Consider the following 17,333-nt stretch of genomic DNA (forward strand, 5'->3'; position numbering starts at 1 on the left):
TTATTATCTTGAATCATGCTTCAGTTATTATTGCACAGAAATTATTTGCTTGATATGCTATAAGAGATATTTTATTCTTGAAATTTTATAGTTTTAGGTTTTACATTTGGGTCTGTGACACTTATTAAGTTAATATTTCTGTGAAGTACAAAGCATATATTACCTTTTTTGTAAATGCATATGAAATTTTATACATAACTTTTACAAAAAAAGCTTTTCTTTTCTGTAAGAATTTACTTTGTAACTTTGTGAAATATAGTTTTGACATATTCACTTATTTTTGCATTTTCTATTTCATTGATTTATGTTTATATTTTAATGTTATATCCCTAGTAATTGCATAATCATATTTTGTTTTAAAATTAGGTGAACTTCTTTCTCCAAATTTGCTCATTATTTCACAAGTTATTCTCGTAAATTGAGTTTTTCTATATCTTTTATGTATTAATGATTTTTATTCATTTATTCATTTTTCATAAATTTATTCTCTAATATATTCCATCCTGAACGCAATTACCCATCTGTTCTCTCTTCAGAGTTTCTGCCACCCCTCCTCACCAACTCCTACCATTTCCCTCCAGAAAAGGGTAAGCCTACTAGGGATATCATCCAAGCATGGCATATCAAGTTGCAATAAGATTAAGCGCCTCCTCTCATATTAAGACTGCATAAGGTAACACAGTAGGCAGACAAGGGTCTCCAAAGCAGTCAATGGCCCAAGAAATAGCCCCCTTTCTCCATTAGGAGTCTCACAAAACACCAAGCTGCACAACTGTAACATATATCCAGAGAGTTTAGGGGTAGACCCATGCAGCCTTCCTGGGTTTTGGTTCAGTCTAAATGAGTCCACATGAGTCCTGCTTTGTGGTTTCTGAGTTTTCTTGAGATGTCTTGGGCATTTGAGTGGAATTCCTAGAACTAAATTTTGGTGGGTTTTTTTGTATACTGTGTACCTCATGGATTCTTTTTGAGGGAGTTTACAAATAAGTGACTTTGAACTTGTGACTTGCAAGCATGAGCTTCTGTGTCATTTATAACTTGTCATTTTCATTGCAGTTATTTCCTTCTTGGCTTTTTTATTTTCTGTGTTACAGTGGTTGCACATCTCATGTCAATATTCCTAAGAATTTCAAAGTAGAATAAAATATTCAGTAGCCAATCATTAAGTGTAAGCATATAAAGTCCTGTGATGGGGAAAGTAATGACTGTAGAGAATGAGATAATGAATTATTCCTGGGAACTAAATCCTTCTTTAGTTATGTAATATCAATTTGCCAGCCCTGAAATTAAATATACCCAAGTAGCACTAAATGGACTCAAGAGGTTGTATTAATATATTTGTGTTTGTACAAGAATTAGTGTGTACTTGCATGTAACAATAACAGTTAAAGAAAAAAGCCCATGGATTTGAGGAGGAGAAAGGAGGAAACAGAAGAAATTAGAGGGAGGAATTGGAAGAGAGAAGTGATGTCCATATGTTTTGATTGCAAATATTTCTGGGGACTTTAACATATTTAACTTTAATCAGAACCTTGGGAGAACAGTGTCTTTGAAAAAAACAGTTATTTCTCATTTTCCAATCATGCAAAGGATATAAAAGGATATATATGTTTGCTTTGCCATTTTTTTACAATGTGAGATAAATGCAGGTTTAAGAACTTTCTTTTACACACCATAAAACACAATTTTGAAATGCATTGTTTAGATACCTGCAAAACATTCCACCACTACCCAAAGCTGTCAATAATACACTTGGCCTTGCAGATTTTAGCAGATGAACCTCAGACCAGAGAATGAAATACTTGGCTTTGTTTTCAGAGTAGTTGAAATCTGTCCAATAGTAACCCATGCATTGCATCATAGAAGTGTTCATCAAAAAACCCAAAAGCCATTCAGTTACTATTCATGTCTAACATCCTAGATAGGCAACCCAGATGAGCTTGTGCCAGTATGTTCATCCCTCAGATAGACACTAAACAGTCTCATTCCTAACTGATATGTTCCTATTGAGATTAATATATGATAGATGATAACACCACATAATAACAGTGTTGAATAAATGGATCTTCTGTTTCAGGATTCTAAGAGCAAAGAGCCTGTGATCAAGAGTAAACATGCACTCTTTTGTATAGCTGAGCCTAAAGTACAGTTTCTCATTTAAATTCCAGGCATAACATTTAGCTACTGCCAAGCATAAAATAATCTTTTTAAAAAGGAAAGAAAAGCTTCGTAAATATAGCACCAAAAGATTGGTTATTGCCAGTATAAAAAGCTGAAAAGCAGCCCTTGTGATTCATAAACAAAAGCTCACATCCAAGGTCGTGAGTACTTCAGGCTGTGTTTTGTGTGTACTTGGTGCCACAATTCAGAAGCCGACAGCCACCCTCACTCCTATTTTTATTATGGCTCCTTTGATCTTCTTGTTCACTGACTTCTATTTTTCAATACAAGAAGGAAAAGTAACAAGAAACATTATTAAATTATGTTTATTCCAAGATATCAACCTAAAACAAAAGTTTGTTTTATCAGCATATATTGATTAGAGAGTTCTTATGCTTAAGGTCTTCAGAAGTAACGTTACTTAACACTTATACCAAGTCATACTGAAATATTTATTGTCCATTGTTTCTCTGAACACTTTAGGGAAGGATTAAAAGTAAACTAGAGGTGGAAACTACTTACATTTCTGCCAATCCCAATGCATCTAGTGTTCATAAGCAGATTCACAACATTGTTACTCCCTGTCACATACGATTTTCAGAAAAAATGTACACTGTGGAATTAAATATTGTTTAAATGTTACTTTTGAACAAGACACCTTAAATTAGTTTGGTACAAAGAAATTTTTTTTTAGATATTCCATTTTCAAGACATAGATAAACAAATACTATAACTATATGCCTATATGCAAGCACACATATGTGTATAAGCTGATTTGTGTTTATATTAATGTTTGCCACTGCATAATAAGCAAATGGTGTTTATAATGTCATCTTATATAGTATGCATTACATCATTCTGAAGGCATCCTATTATATTAACAATGTTTATAAAAACATATTCCATTTATGCAATGCCTTAACTTATTAGCTGTTCCTATACAATTTAATATTAGTGTAATATTAGAGAAGTTATGAATTATCATTATATATTCTTAATATTTTTAACATAAATAAATTGAGTGTGAAATTATTAGATTATATTAACTTTGTTGACAAAACTAATTTTCAGCTTTTTTTTAAATGTCTGTAAGTAAATGAGAGTAATATTATCAGACCTCATAATGACTCATTCTTTGAAGAGCATAGAACAGAAAAATGGATGAGAAGTGCTTATACCCTGCCTCACTGAATTATTCTGACCTATTTGCGTGGCATGGTATAGATTAGTAAGAAACTTGTATGACAAAAAAAAAATATCGACAATGGGACATCAGCAATAGAAGTGTACTTTCAAATACTCAAGGCTCAAAAATCCCAAAGTCAAATTCCCAATAGCTTCAACTGTTGGCAAAGGCTCTTCTGGCTTGTAGATACTAGAAACCTCCTTTCTCAATAATAAAAAAAAAAAATTCTCAATCAGTTTCATCAACTGAAGACTCTTAGAAACTCATTGATTTTTTTATTTTGTTCTTTGTGTACATGTTGTATGTCATATGTTACATGTGACTATTGTATGTAATACAGTTTTACACTGATATTCTTTGCTATAATTTAGATGGCTTCCAGGAGACAATGGACAACAATACTTAATATCTCTTAGGTTCTTGAAATAAGATAACGCTTGTATTTTTACTAGTCCATGACCGTCAGTGCCACTGTGATAGACATCCAATAAATTCACCATTGCTAGCTATCTTCTCAGACAAAAAAAAGGAAAACAAAGAATAAAACAACACAAAAAGACAATAAACATAACTATTGTTTGAGAAAGCTGCAATGGTCCTCCAAAATCCTACAGGAATAGACTTAATTACTGCTAAAAAATACATATTCATATCTTTAAAACAAGAATGTTGCTTTTATGCTAGTCAGTCAGTAATAGTAAGAGAAATTTTCAAAATGTTATCAAAATGAATTATGACTACAAGTATAAATAAGAGGAATGGAGTATGATGCAGACAGTGGAGCAAGAGTATTAACTCATTTCTTCAAGATAAATTCATTAGATGCTAGAAGATAAATAAAAGAATAAAGTAGAATAAGGTAGAAAATAAATCATTAGGTATCTATTTCATGCTTTATTTAAAGTGCTATTTCTACTGCTATTTGTAAAGCATGATTTCACTTGCTACCTAGAACTGAACGACCTGGAGAAATAGTTAAAGTACAATAAGTCCTTACCTTTAAAAACTTGCTGACTAATCTATATACTTCTATGAAATTTTGCTTGCTTGTCAACCAGGCATTGTGGTTTTAGAGTATAAAATGAGAATGCAAACTAGACCTGGCATGGAAGTGTTTCAGGAACTGTCTTGGCTTTAGGCCACCAGTGACATTATTCTTCCTCTCTCATTGGTATAAAATGCTTATTTCAAAAAGATTCTTGCAATGTCACTTTAGCAGTTAAGACTTCAATATGGGAATTTTGAAGATTTCAGACAACAGCATTCTTCCACTCATCTTAAATCTTGGATCCTTGTTATGTGTGAAGTACTTTAATTACAACATCAACTCCCAGTTTATGTCAAAAAATTTCATGGATACATTATTTAAATTAGACATGGATAGGACTCAGGGTAGAATTTTTCTTCTAATATGACACTTAACAAGTATGTAGTTTCAAAATATAACAGTGGGACAATTTTATTAAAATAGATAATTCCCTTCCAATGAGAAAATATTTTAAAATAAGAGAGAAGTCAAGAGTATGAACCTGATTCATACACCAGCATGGCATACTTAGTGGATTCATATTGCTAAAGGGTGTCTTGCACTATTGATCCACTAAGATACAATTTCAATTTTGAGCCACTGACACAGGGGCCCTGTCCACAGCCTTTGATTAGGTATGGCTTATTGGAAGTGAGATAATCACCAGGTATAAAATCATAGAAATAAACATGATTACAGCTGATTGCATATAACATTCTTTAACTGCTTGAAGAACAACATATGCTTCTATAAAGCAAGTTTATGATCTAATACTATAGGAAAAAGTTCAGCAGATTTCCTTTATTCTAGCATCCTTTTCTTGACTCTTTTAATTTATTTTTTTTTGTATATTGTTATAATCTTGTGTGGAATCTTGGCTTCTGCTGGTATGAATGCCGAAGAATGGCTTGTGTCCATGATCTTATTTAAGTGGAAAGAATGTGTTTCTAGATACTGGAGATTTGAAGTTCACCTCATGCTTCTATTGTGAGATCAATTCTTCTTCATGATATCTAATATGAATATCTAGTATTGGCATGATAGTTGCCCATAAGCCCTTGATATTGGCTGCTATGAGCATGATTTTTTTTTTCTGGAAGAGCAGCAAAAACTCCTAATTACTGACACATCATTCCAGACACTGGATATTTTAATTCAAGCCAACTGGTGTCTTCTTCATTATGTAACTGTAACTTTTATTCCCCTAATATAATTTTCATCTGTGATGCTTACTGCCTCTGTCTGCTATCCTAGGCTTAGTACTGAAAGCTTCTAGCCTTCCTATAATCTAGTCCTGGAATGTTTTCAGTATCTGGAACTTACTGCTGCATAAACTGACCCTTTCTCATTCTTTCTGGATGGCTGATTCAACTCAGCTTTTCTGACTCATCCTAGAGGAGACACTGAACTCAGAGCAGCAGGAAAGAACACTTGCCTAGTACCCTATGCCCCAGATCTACAACAGGAAGCAGGGGGCACTCAGGACCCACCAGGCACCCAAACCCTGACTACTATACCAAGCAAAACATTCCATTAATATTGATGGAGAAACCAAGATATTCCATAACAACCCAAATTTACACAATATCTTCTCACAAATCCAGAACTTCAAACAGTTCCATAACCCCTAAAGAAATAGAAGCAGTCATTAAAAGTGTCTCCACCAAAAAAGTCCGGGACCAGATGGTTTTAGTACAGAATTCTATCAGACCTTCATGGAAGACCTAACACCAATTCTCTTCAAACTATTCCACGGGGGATAGTAATGCAACCCGCATCAAATTTCCCAATCAATTCTTTATAGAGATAGAAAGATCAATTTGCAAATTCATTTGGAATAACAAAAAAAAAAAAAAAAAAAAAAAAAAAACCCAGGATAGCAAAAACTATCCCCAAGAATAAAAGAACTTCTGAGGGAAAAACCATCCCTGACCTCAAACTGTACTACAGAGCAATAGTGATAAAAACTGCATGGTATTGGTACAGAGACAGGCAGGAAGATCAATGGGATAAAACTGAAGATCCAGAAATGAACCCACACACCTATGGTCACTTGATCTTTGACAAAGGAGCTAAAACCATCCAGTGGAAAAAGGACAACATTTTCAACAAATGGTGCTGGTTCAACAGGAGGTGAGCGTGTAGAAGAATGCAAATCAATTCATTCTTATTCCCTTGTACAAAGCTCAAGTCTAAGTGGATAAAGGACCATCACATAAAAACAGATACACTGAAACTAATACAAGAGAAGGTGGGAAACACCCTCGAATATGTAACCACAGGGGAAAATTCCTGAACAGAACACCAATGGCTTATGCTTGATCTTAGAAGATAAAGAATTGACAAATGGGACCTTATAAAATTGCATAGTTTTTGAAAGCCAAAGGACACTGTCAATAGGACAAAATGCAACTAACAGATTGGGAAAAGATCATTACCAATCCTACATTCGATAGAGGGCTAATATCCAATATATTAGAATAGAACTCAAAGAACTCAAGAAATTAGACTCCAGACAACCAAATAACCCTATTAAAATGGGTACAGAGCTAAACAAAGAATTCTCAACTGAGGAAACTCAAAAGGCTGAGAAGCACCTTAAGAAATGCTCAACATTTTCAATCATCAGGGAAATGCAAATCAAAATAACCCTGAGATACCACCTGACACCGGTCAGAATGGCTAAGATCAAAAACTCAGGTGATAGTAGATGCTGGCAAGAATGTGGAGAAAGAGGAACACTCCTCCATTGTTGGTGGGATTGCAAGCTGGTACAACCACTCTGGAAATTAGTCTGATAGTTTCTCAGAAAATTAGACATAGCATTACCTGAGGACCCAGCTATACCACTCCTGGGCATATAGCCAGAAGAAGCTCCAACATATAACAAGGACATATGTTCCACTATGTTCATAGCAGCCTTATTTATAATAGCCAGAAACTGAAAAGAACACAGATATCCTTCAACAGAGAAATGGATACAGAAAATGTGGTACATTTACACAATGGAGTATTACTCAGCTATAAAAATAATGAATTTGAGAAATTCTTTGGTAAATGGATGGAACTAGAAAATATCATCCTGAGTGAGGTAACCCAATCATAAAAGAACACACATGATATGTATTCACTGATAAGTGTATATTAGCCCAAAAGCTTGATATAGCCAAGATTCAACTCACAGACCACATGAAGCTCATGAAGAAGGACCAAGTGTGGGTGCCTCAGTCCTACTTAGTAGGAGTAACAAAATACTCAAGGGAGCAAATATGGAGACAAAGTGTAGGACAGAAACTGAAGGAGGGGTCATCTGGAGACCATTCCACCTGGATATCCATCCCATGTGCAGTCACCAAAGGTAGACACTGATGTGGATGTCAGGAAGTGTATGCTGACAAGAACCTGATATAGGTGTCTCTTTAGAGGTCCTCCAGAGTTTGACATATTCAGTGGCAGATGCTCACAGCTAACCATTGATCTGATCAAGGGGTTCCCAATGGAGGAGTTAGAGAGAAGACTGAAGGAGCTAAAAGGGTTGGTGGCCCCATGAGGAGAGCAACAATACCAACCAACCAGAGCTCCCCAGGGTCTAAACCACCAGACTTGAAGCAAATAGAGAGAGACCCATGATTTCTGCTGGGAGGATGGCCTTGTCAGGCATAGGTGGGAGAGGAGATCCTTGGCCCCATGAAGGCTGAACACTAAGTGGGGGGGGGGATTTGAGGGTGGGGAGTTGTGAGTGGGGGTTAGGTCGGGGCACATTCTCATAGAAGCAGGAGGAGGGTGAATGAGATAGGGGTTTTTTGGGTGGGGAGAAATAGGGTAAGGGGATAAAATCTGATATGTAAATATAATATCCAATGAAAATAATTTAAAAAGAGAACTATATATAATCATAAACCATTTAGTTCAAAATTCAATAACAGGTATTCATCTTTTAACAAAGAAATCTGAAATTATTTTAAAGTATGAAAATAAATTTTTAGAAAAGTATGTTAAGTATGTTCTCTATACCATCATAATGGTTCCTGGTTTTGTTTTCATTAGTGTCATAGCTTCTGCTTTTGCCACAGGTATCTTGTTTAATATCTATAAGCTACGTGCCTATTCTTTGCTTGATCTCTCAAAAATCATGACCTTCTGAAATTGATATAAACATTGCTAAATATAGAACAAGGTGAGAGACAAAGATAGTTGTTTTTACACTTTGTAAGTTGAATTCTCCCAAAAGTCTGTGTCAAAAATTCAACAGTAGAGCTTTTAAAAGATGGAGATGATACTGACGTTGTAGAGCACTTTAACTTATTCTCATATCATGTACGGCGCAATGGCTACTATTAATTTTCAGCTCAACCAGATCTATATTCACAAGAAAGTTAGGTCTCAGAACGTATCATCTCAGCATACAAAAAATTGCATTTATTCTAATTTTGAGGAAAGGCCTCTAAATTGTGTGTGTCACCATTGCATACGCAGAGGATTTTTGACTGTATGAGATTGGAGAAATGAAATCGAGCTCTTGCATGTGCTAATTAAGTGGTCTGTGCTCTATGCTGTATAAGTAAGGTGATCAATATTATCAGACATCTGTGACTATGATTTTTCTTCCACTATGAACTATGACCTGAAATTATGAGTCAAATAACCCCTTTTTCCCAGCAATTTCTTTTTATTTTTCTAGAACATTTTATCTCAGCATCAGAGGAAAGCAGTAACAACAACACAACTCTAAGATAAATGGCAGTTAGGAATCTAACCTTTACTACTTCATGTTTGACATTCTGGATGATGAGAATTTCCCTTGTCCACACTAAACCATTACATAAAGCCTTTTAGAGGGGAGCAGGGCTTAAACCATCCCCCAAAAAAAAAACAATAAAGAAAAAAATAGCCTTTCTATGTTATAAGTTAATCATCTTAGATATGTTTCTGTAATTTCAGAAACAAAATTAACAGGAGGATTTCTATAACATCTCTTTACCTATCTTAAATAGGAGAATCTGCTTTCTCAGATCCTCTATCTCTAGACAACTTCAATGTACAATGTTAGGATAGATACAATTTGTCCTTCTTACAACAATTCTCTCCTGGTGTCCTTTTTTTTTATCTAAAGAACGTGCCTCATGTTTGCCTTAGGAAATTCACTGTCTTGAAATCAAGCCATGTGGTCATATAGCATGTTATGATTCAGAACTCATGTACCTCTCAGTTCTCAAAATAATTTCCTTTACTCAGTTGGTCATATCTAAAATAAAAATCCCTGAGACAGAATTAAGTGATTTTGGTAAAGGAATTTTAGCAGTCCTTTGCCCAGTGGTAGCAAAGCCCATTCAGCTAGTTTTCCTGAACACAGTTTGCTTTGATCATGTGCTCTGTAGGAGCAAAATAACCAAGTTTTCTAATCAGCAGCATGCAGTTCATGGAATTGGAATGTGTTGGCACCATGTGAAGTTAAGAAAACCTGGGAAAGAAGCTACTCTTTTTATTGGAGGTTTTAGGGTTAGAGTTGTACTCTTCAATGTTAAAGAATTAGAATGACTTATATTTATATTTATTTTAATAGAAAAATCTTGATACAGGTTCAAATTGTAATTCACTGATGATGGTCACAAAATCACTCATCCTGTGAGATTTCAATTTGATGATTTCCTTTTTAGCTTGTGTTGCAGTCTGTGAATAGTAAGAGATACCACTCTTGCAACAGGCACACCTAATAGACTAACCAATAATAGCATCAGCATAGAAAAAAGCAGAGAGCTAAAGCTATCCTGAGCCAAATAATTCTTGCTACCTTGATTTAATAGAAACAATAAATTTTCTATTAGCCACAGTGGGATTCTGAGAGCACATTGAATATTTGTGTGTATATAAAATAGGTGATTTTCAATATCAAGATTTGAAATAAAGAATTAAAACAATCCACATGATCCTGGGATTCCAGTAAAAAGATAATTGCTAGCTAAGAATAAAGCAATATTATTAAGAATAATGATTTAAACTTTAATGATAGTAATATTTTAAAACTGAAAAGCAAAACATAAAATGCATTTGCATTTTTTCCTGATCTAAAATATCAACATATTGAAATCAGGAGACTTTGAAGTTCCTTAACTTCAACAAATTGGTTTCTTACAGGATTTTTTAAATTGAATTATATGATGTTCATCTGTAGCCATCATGGTTTTTTTTTTTTCAATAAATCATCCATTTGTCTGAGGTAGCCACACCTCAGATTGCTTTTAGGAACTCCTTGTCTTCATAAGGCATGTTTTGTTTTGTTTTTATAAGTAGCCTTATCCAATTATAAATGACAGGAAACACAAAGACAAGACTTCTCACTGACTAAGGTGACTTTGAGTGCAGACTTGGATCCACACCTCTCTCATTGTAAACTCATTTTGTGAACTCGCTTCAAGTTGTCCTTTAGTATAAGGTTTATGTTGAACCCATTTTCTACTGAAGCCAGTATGCACAAAATAATAACATAACTACATCACTCATAAATAAAATGGATTTTGATTTTAAATGGAAATATAATATTGCTTTTTATCCTCTTTAATAAACATGGGCAATAAAATGTTCATTTGGCAAGAAAGTACAATGCTTTGAGGTAAAATATGACTCAGAGCAAAAAATAATGAATAACTAGGGAGCATCAGGGCCATACTTAGTTGCAAAGAGCACTTTCCCAGCATTCTTGAGGTGCTTGGATCTATCAGAAAAGAGAGAAAAAAAAGGAAAAAATTAAGAAGATGCCTACACAATTAGAATTGTTACCCAATATCTAACCTTTAGATATAAATTGTTACCTAGGACTACTTTCGACCCATCTGTCTTCTTCCATGGTTGGTAGTTCCCCTTCTTTCTCCTCCCCTTCCTCTTTCCTTTTCCACCTCCTCTTCTACTTACCAATCACTGAGATCTACTGCAAATACAATGTAGCAGATAAATATCCTGCTACACAGGTGTGGCAGTCTTCTTCTAAAGAAAAAGTCATGTTTAAGTATCTTTATAATATCTACATATAGGATTTTAAAGATTTCTAAAGTTGGAGCTCAAATGTCTGTTAGGAAACATTTTTTTTTAATGAATGAGGTCATAAGATATTTTTTCAAAGGCATTGGATGAGATGACACATGACAGCTCATAAGGAAATACCCTAAGCCAGAAGGTTGCAGGGGAACTTGAGATGTTTTCATTGTAAACAAAACTTAATAGTCTTGTTTAGGATATTTCCAAAAATATGTCAGAAAGACTAGATCCATACTCAATAGCATATTGTCCAAGGTTTAAAAAGGTTGAACTGATGTTTTAAGATTATTATTAGAAATATCTCTGTATAAACAGAAAAGTCTATTGTGCAGATAGGCAACCTTCACAGAAAATGGTAATTGAGATGGAAATTTTTACTTTTGATTACTAGCTAATGGGAGATTTCACCTGTACCCAAAGAAGTTCCTTGGCTGTTTTATATTCCCTTAATTTTTCTGACATTTTATACTGCCTCAGACTTCTGAAGTAACTGTTTCTTGATATGGCATATTATCTGGAAGGGATAAAGAACAGAGTGTTCCTTTATGTTTAAGAAGAGCAATGACAGAGAAAACTTGATGAAAGTACACAGAGGAGATTACAAAATGAGGTCTGAGGTATGGAAGAGTCTAGATCACCTGGGACTGTGTAGCTGGTCTTTAGCCTCTTTGTTGTTTTTTCTTTCTACCACCATACTCAATACTTAGACCCCTAATGCTAGATAGAAAAAAGAAAAGACAAACAAAGATAGAGTAAAAGGGGGTAACCTTATCATTACACTACTTCCTGCTGATTACTGGTATCCAGTTCCTTGGAGCAAGTTCTATCTTAACTGTCAGCATATCTACTTTTCTTTCTTTCTTCTTTGTGCATGACTAAAAAAACAAAAGCTACCAACAGCAACCAGCCAACAGCTAATCACCAACTAACCACCAATGAACCAACCAACCCAACCCACCTCCTGATGTCCTAGCATTTATATACCCTCTAAAAAGTCTCCAGGATCCCAAGTGTCACACACACACACACACACACACACACACACACACACACACAAATATCTGCTGCTGACAAAATCAACATCTGCTAGAGCATGAGACAAATCATACTCAGCTACTACAGACAGCATAAGCTCCATATTCCACATTTGGAATTAAAACAACAAAAAATGTTGTCTTATATTTCTGTGTTTTTCAAAGATACAAAAATTCTCACTACTGTCTTCAGATTGCTAAGTGGTGCAAGCTGACCTTGAAATTGTCAGGCATCAAACCTGGATGAGTTGTTACTATACTTATGTCAGGGTCTTTCAGAAAATTGATAGGGTTAAGTGACAAGTCAGCTATATTCTATAAGCAGTTAGTCAAGGTGCCAAGGGCAAGGAAAACTAAATGTGTACATGTCCCATCATCAGCTCTGAGAGCACTGAGTGCACGCAGTAAACTCCAAAAGCACTGATTCATAAAGATATCTGCCAAACCTCAACCTCTGTTCCTTTTACTCCCTGGCAATATCCCTCCTTGGAACTTATAATTGAGCCTATTTATTCAGTGATGTAGCTACTGGTGTGGAGCCCACAATTTTATAAAAAATTCCTTACCTAAGACTCTGTGAGAAACCCTTATCAAAAGAATTGACGCTTACTCATATATACATACATATATTTGTGTGTATATATATAATCTATATTTATATTTATATGTATAAACATATATACATATGTGTGTACCTGCACACTTGTGCATGCCATAGCAAAACTCATAATTGTACATAATTTACATACAATAATAAAAATTAAATTTGTAATATGTGAACAATCATTACTGGAAAAACTAACATTAGACTCATAATAATTCATTATTAATTAACATCAGTGGACTTTCTTAGAACTGTACATTTTCACTTCAGCCACAGACCAGCTAGAATTCCCATATATTCATCAAAAATTTTCTTAACTTCATACCTTATTCACATTGAGGAGGTATCTAATGGGTCTATTTTCAGGGTTGACCCTCATCACTCACTCCTAGGCATCTACTTTTTAGTCCTGTCTTTGCTATAGGTGACTATTTTTTATATCCTAATGAACCTTATCTCCTTGTCATTCTACTGTCTTCACTCAACCTGATTCCTAACTTGGAGACAAGAAACTCAATTTTATTATTAATTTTATTATTAATGATAATGTTACTATTAAAACTTATCATTCATGTCCATAAAATATCTTGATAAGTCCAGGTCATGAAGAGTTTTTTCATAGCTACTAATGTCTTATATTTTTATTTTAAATGTAGCTTCTACATGTAGACTGTGAAGTTTAATTTGAAGCTTATTCTTCAGCATATACTCAATAAAGCCTATGACATGCTAAGAAGAAATGTGTTTCCTCCCATAATTACCTCTGCATATTTGCCAAAAAAATTTGACCATCATTAAGTGAGAGACAGTTTCTTCAATGATGTAGCTACTGGTAAAGAACCCATGTTCCTGTAAATAATTCCTTATGCAAGACTCTGTAAGCAACCTTAGCAAAAGAATTGGTGTTCAGTCATGTATATGTGTGTGTATGTATATGTATACATATACATATATGTGTGTGTATGTATATCTATCTATATCCATATATAGATATGTGCATTATGTGACAAAACTCTTTATTGTACATAATTTACATATGCTGATAAAAATAAATTTTAAATATGGAGCCATAGTCATTATTTGACTTTGGATAATTAACTCACTATTATATTTTACTGGTCTATATTTATGTTTTTATTAATGGGATGTTTTCTTAGTTATCATCTTGTTGACATTCCTTGAATACTTTATTATCACAGGACTACTTGTTATTCAAAATAATTTAGGTCTTTTACTTAATTTCTATTTAATATCAAATCTAGAATTAGCTTATAAGCATCTACATTCAATATTAAATGGGAAAATAAAATAGATATTATACCAAATATTTTAACATAGAATTACGGAGATGAAAAAGTTTTAAGAATCATAAATCATTTGAGACATGCCAATTAATAACACAAGGAAATCTTTTAGACACATAAGAATGGACATGAAAAGAGACAGAATTAGCAAGTAATAAATGTTGTGGATTTGATTTAATACTTGTGTTATATTCATGGGTTCCCCAAATACTGTATGAGAATCCCACATGTAAGAAATTGTTTGTTTCTGAACCAGTTGGTTCTAGTTTGTAAATAAAATTGCTGGAGGCCAATGGCTGGACATGGAACTTTAGATTTCCCTGGCAAAGGAACCAAAGGAAGAAGAATGTAGTACTGCCATGCTGGGGAAAACAGAAAGATCATTCTTAAGAGCTGCAAAAGAGCATGTAAGAGCTAGAGAAGAGCTGCCCCAGCCCCCCTCACTGCCACTGGGTCTAGGGTAGCAAAAATGGAACATAGATTTTAATAAGTAATAACTCAGGGGTATTGGAGTGGAATGGAAGTCTGGGAATGACCCAACCGTTGAGCTAATTAAGGAATATTAAATATAAGCCTGTGTGTGTGTGTGTGTGTGTGTGTGTGTGTGTGTGTGTGTGTGTGTGATTAGAGAATCTAGGCCCATAAGACAGGTAATGAGGAACTCATGGCTCCATCACCCCTGGGGAAAGCAGAGCACATTAACAACTATAGCAACAGATGGCACCCAGCATGGGGCTTAAACTCACTATTAAAAATTAATTAGAGATTCTTGAATAGGAAACACATGCTATGGTGTGAGATTGGAAGTTGAGAAGGATTTGTTTCTTAGAAGAGCTGTGGGTTTTGCCCAAATCATATGGTTCCTCCTCAAGCAACACAGGTGTGGGACCATGACAAAAGATATGTTAAATTGGCACACATAATTCTGGGGATTGTGACATGAACTTAGGCATAGCTAAGTCCCCCAAGCCAACCCATACAAAGCTAGTTGTTGGGGATTTACTATGGGGCCTTCTCAAAGGCTTCTAAACTGTCTAGAGAGTTTGAGCTCAGAAGTGCTGAGAGCCCCAGCTATAAAAAGAGACAGGCTACTCAGAAGGCAAAGAGAGACAGGTTGTAAAGGCTACTTGCCTCCTACAATTAGATAAACAAAATATAGACATAAAGAAATAAAAATTAATTAAATTGTTTTTTGTTGGGACCCATTTTGGCCTTGGTTTGGGCCTTGAGGACAAACCTGAACCTAGTTAGAGTTTCTGTGGCCTTGTGGGAGAGCCCAAGGCTGGCTCGAATTCTGAGAACTACCTCAATAACTTTCATAGTGAGGTGACTCAGCAAGACTTGTTTGGCCTTCTCTCTGCCTCGATGTTGCTAATATAGAGCTTTGCCATTGACCCTGTCAGTCACTCCATACCCTCCATCACCCTTCCCTGCCTCCTACTTCATCTCACCCCACCAAAAGTACCCCTCCCTATTCTCAGAGTTTATATAAGCAAGAGGCTGATGGAATAAAGTTGAGTTTCTGCTTTGACAAGACTCACAGCCCTGTGTGGTTTTTTTTGGGCGGTGGACACACACCATACCCCTCAGCCCCAGAGAAACCTGGTGGGACCAGGACCACTTTCCTCTCACCTGGACCTGCTGGTAAGGAGCTGACAGTTTTTAAGAATGGAAAGGAGATGAAGTGATAATTGTTTAAGTGTTTTAAAGTGTACATGGAATAAAGAAATTCAGGTCTTTCATCACAAATGCAGGAAACAAAGACATGGAGATAGAAACACTAGCTTAACAAATGATAAAGAGATATTAATCTCCATAGAAGGGAGAATAAAGGAAAGCTGATTCAATTGTCTTTAAGGATAGAAGGGAGAAGAATCCTTTAAAGGAAATGTGATAAGGTGTGTGCCCTAACAGTTGGAGAAAAGATTGTCATACCAACATTAAATCTAATGTCTCATAGTACAAAACAAACAAAATGGCACTACAGCCCCACAAACAATATCTGATGGATGAACAAAAGATGATTAATACAATAAAGTATTGTGAGTGTGTGGGTGTGTGTATTATATATAATCTCTCTTTTCTACCACCACCCCTTTATTATTTCAGAGTTGCATATATATAAATATATAAATATATATATATTCATTCTTATTTTCTTGTATGTGGGGTGTGTCTTAAGCTTGTGTGCACATGTATGTGGGTATGCTTGCTAGTGTACATATGGGGGAATAAGAGAACAATCCTGGGTGTTCTCTATAGCTCTCTACCTCAAGTTTTGGACAAGGTCGCTCACCTCGAGCTTACTGATGTTCTAGATTGCCTTAGAGTTCTGAACAGAGAACCATGCATAAGTTCTACCTGTAGGCATTACACTTTGACCTTAGGGATAACCAAATAATTAACTGGGAGGAGTTATCTCAAGGGCCCCACTCTTAAAGAAAGAACAACAGGAAACTAAGGAATATAGAAAGAAGGAGAAATCATCCTCCATAGTGAGGATGGGCTCTTTAATTGATTATTCAATGTTAATGGATCAGACCTGAAATGATATACATACAAGTAATAGTAAAGGGACTGACCAATTGTTTTTGTATTTATTCATATACAGATATTTTATAAAGTGACCAATAATTTGTTATTTGAATATGAATCATCTATCTATCAACATTTATCTATCATCTGTTTGACATCTATTTATCTACCTATCATATATATCTATATCTAATTATATATCCTTTTTAAAAACAAAGCCACAATTTTAAAAGGAAGCAAGTATAGTGAGTACATGTGAGGGAATGCCAGGAGCGAAAAAAAAAAAAGGGAAGAGAATATACTTTATAATTACACTTTAATTAAAAATTTAAAATCAACTTATTTATACCCAGTGTCATGTTTTTATTTCAATCTTTACAAACCATTTGTAACATATTTTAAACTTATAATTTGCCCTCATCAATTTCTATTTTGGAACACTCCCTTATTT

The sequence above is a fragment of the Arvicanthis niloticus genome, chromosome 7 (genome assembly GCF_011762505.2).
Source record: "Arvicanthis niloticus isolate mArvNil1 chromosome 7, mArvNil1.pat.X, whole genome shotgun sequence".
In the NCBI taxonomy this organism is placed as follows: Eukaryota; Metazoa; Chordata; class Mammalia; order Rodentia; family Muridae; genus Arvicanthis; species Arvicanthis niloticus.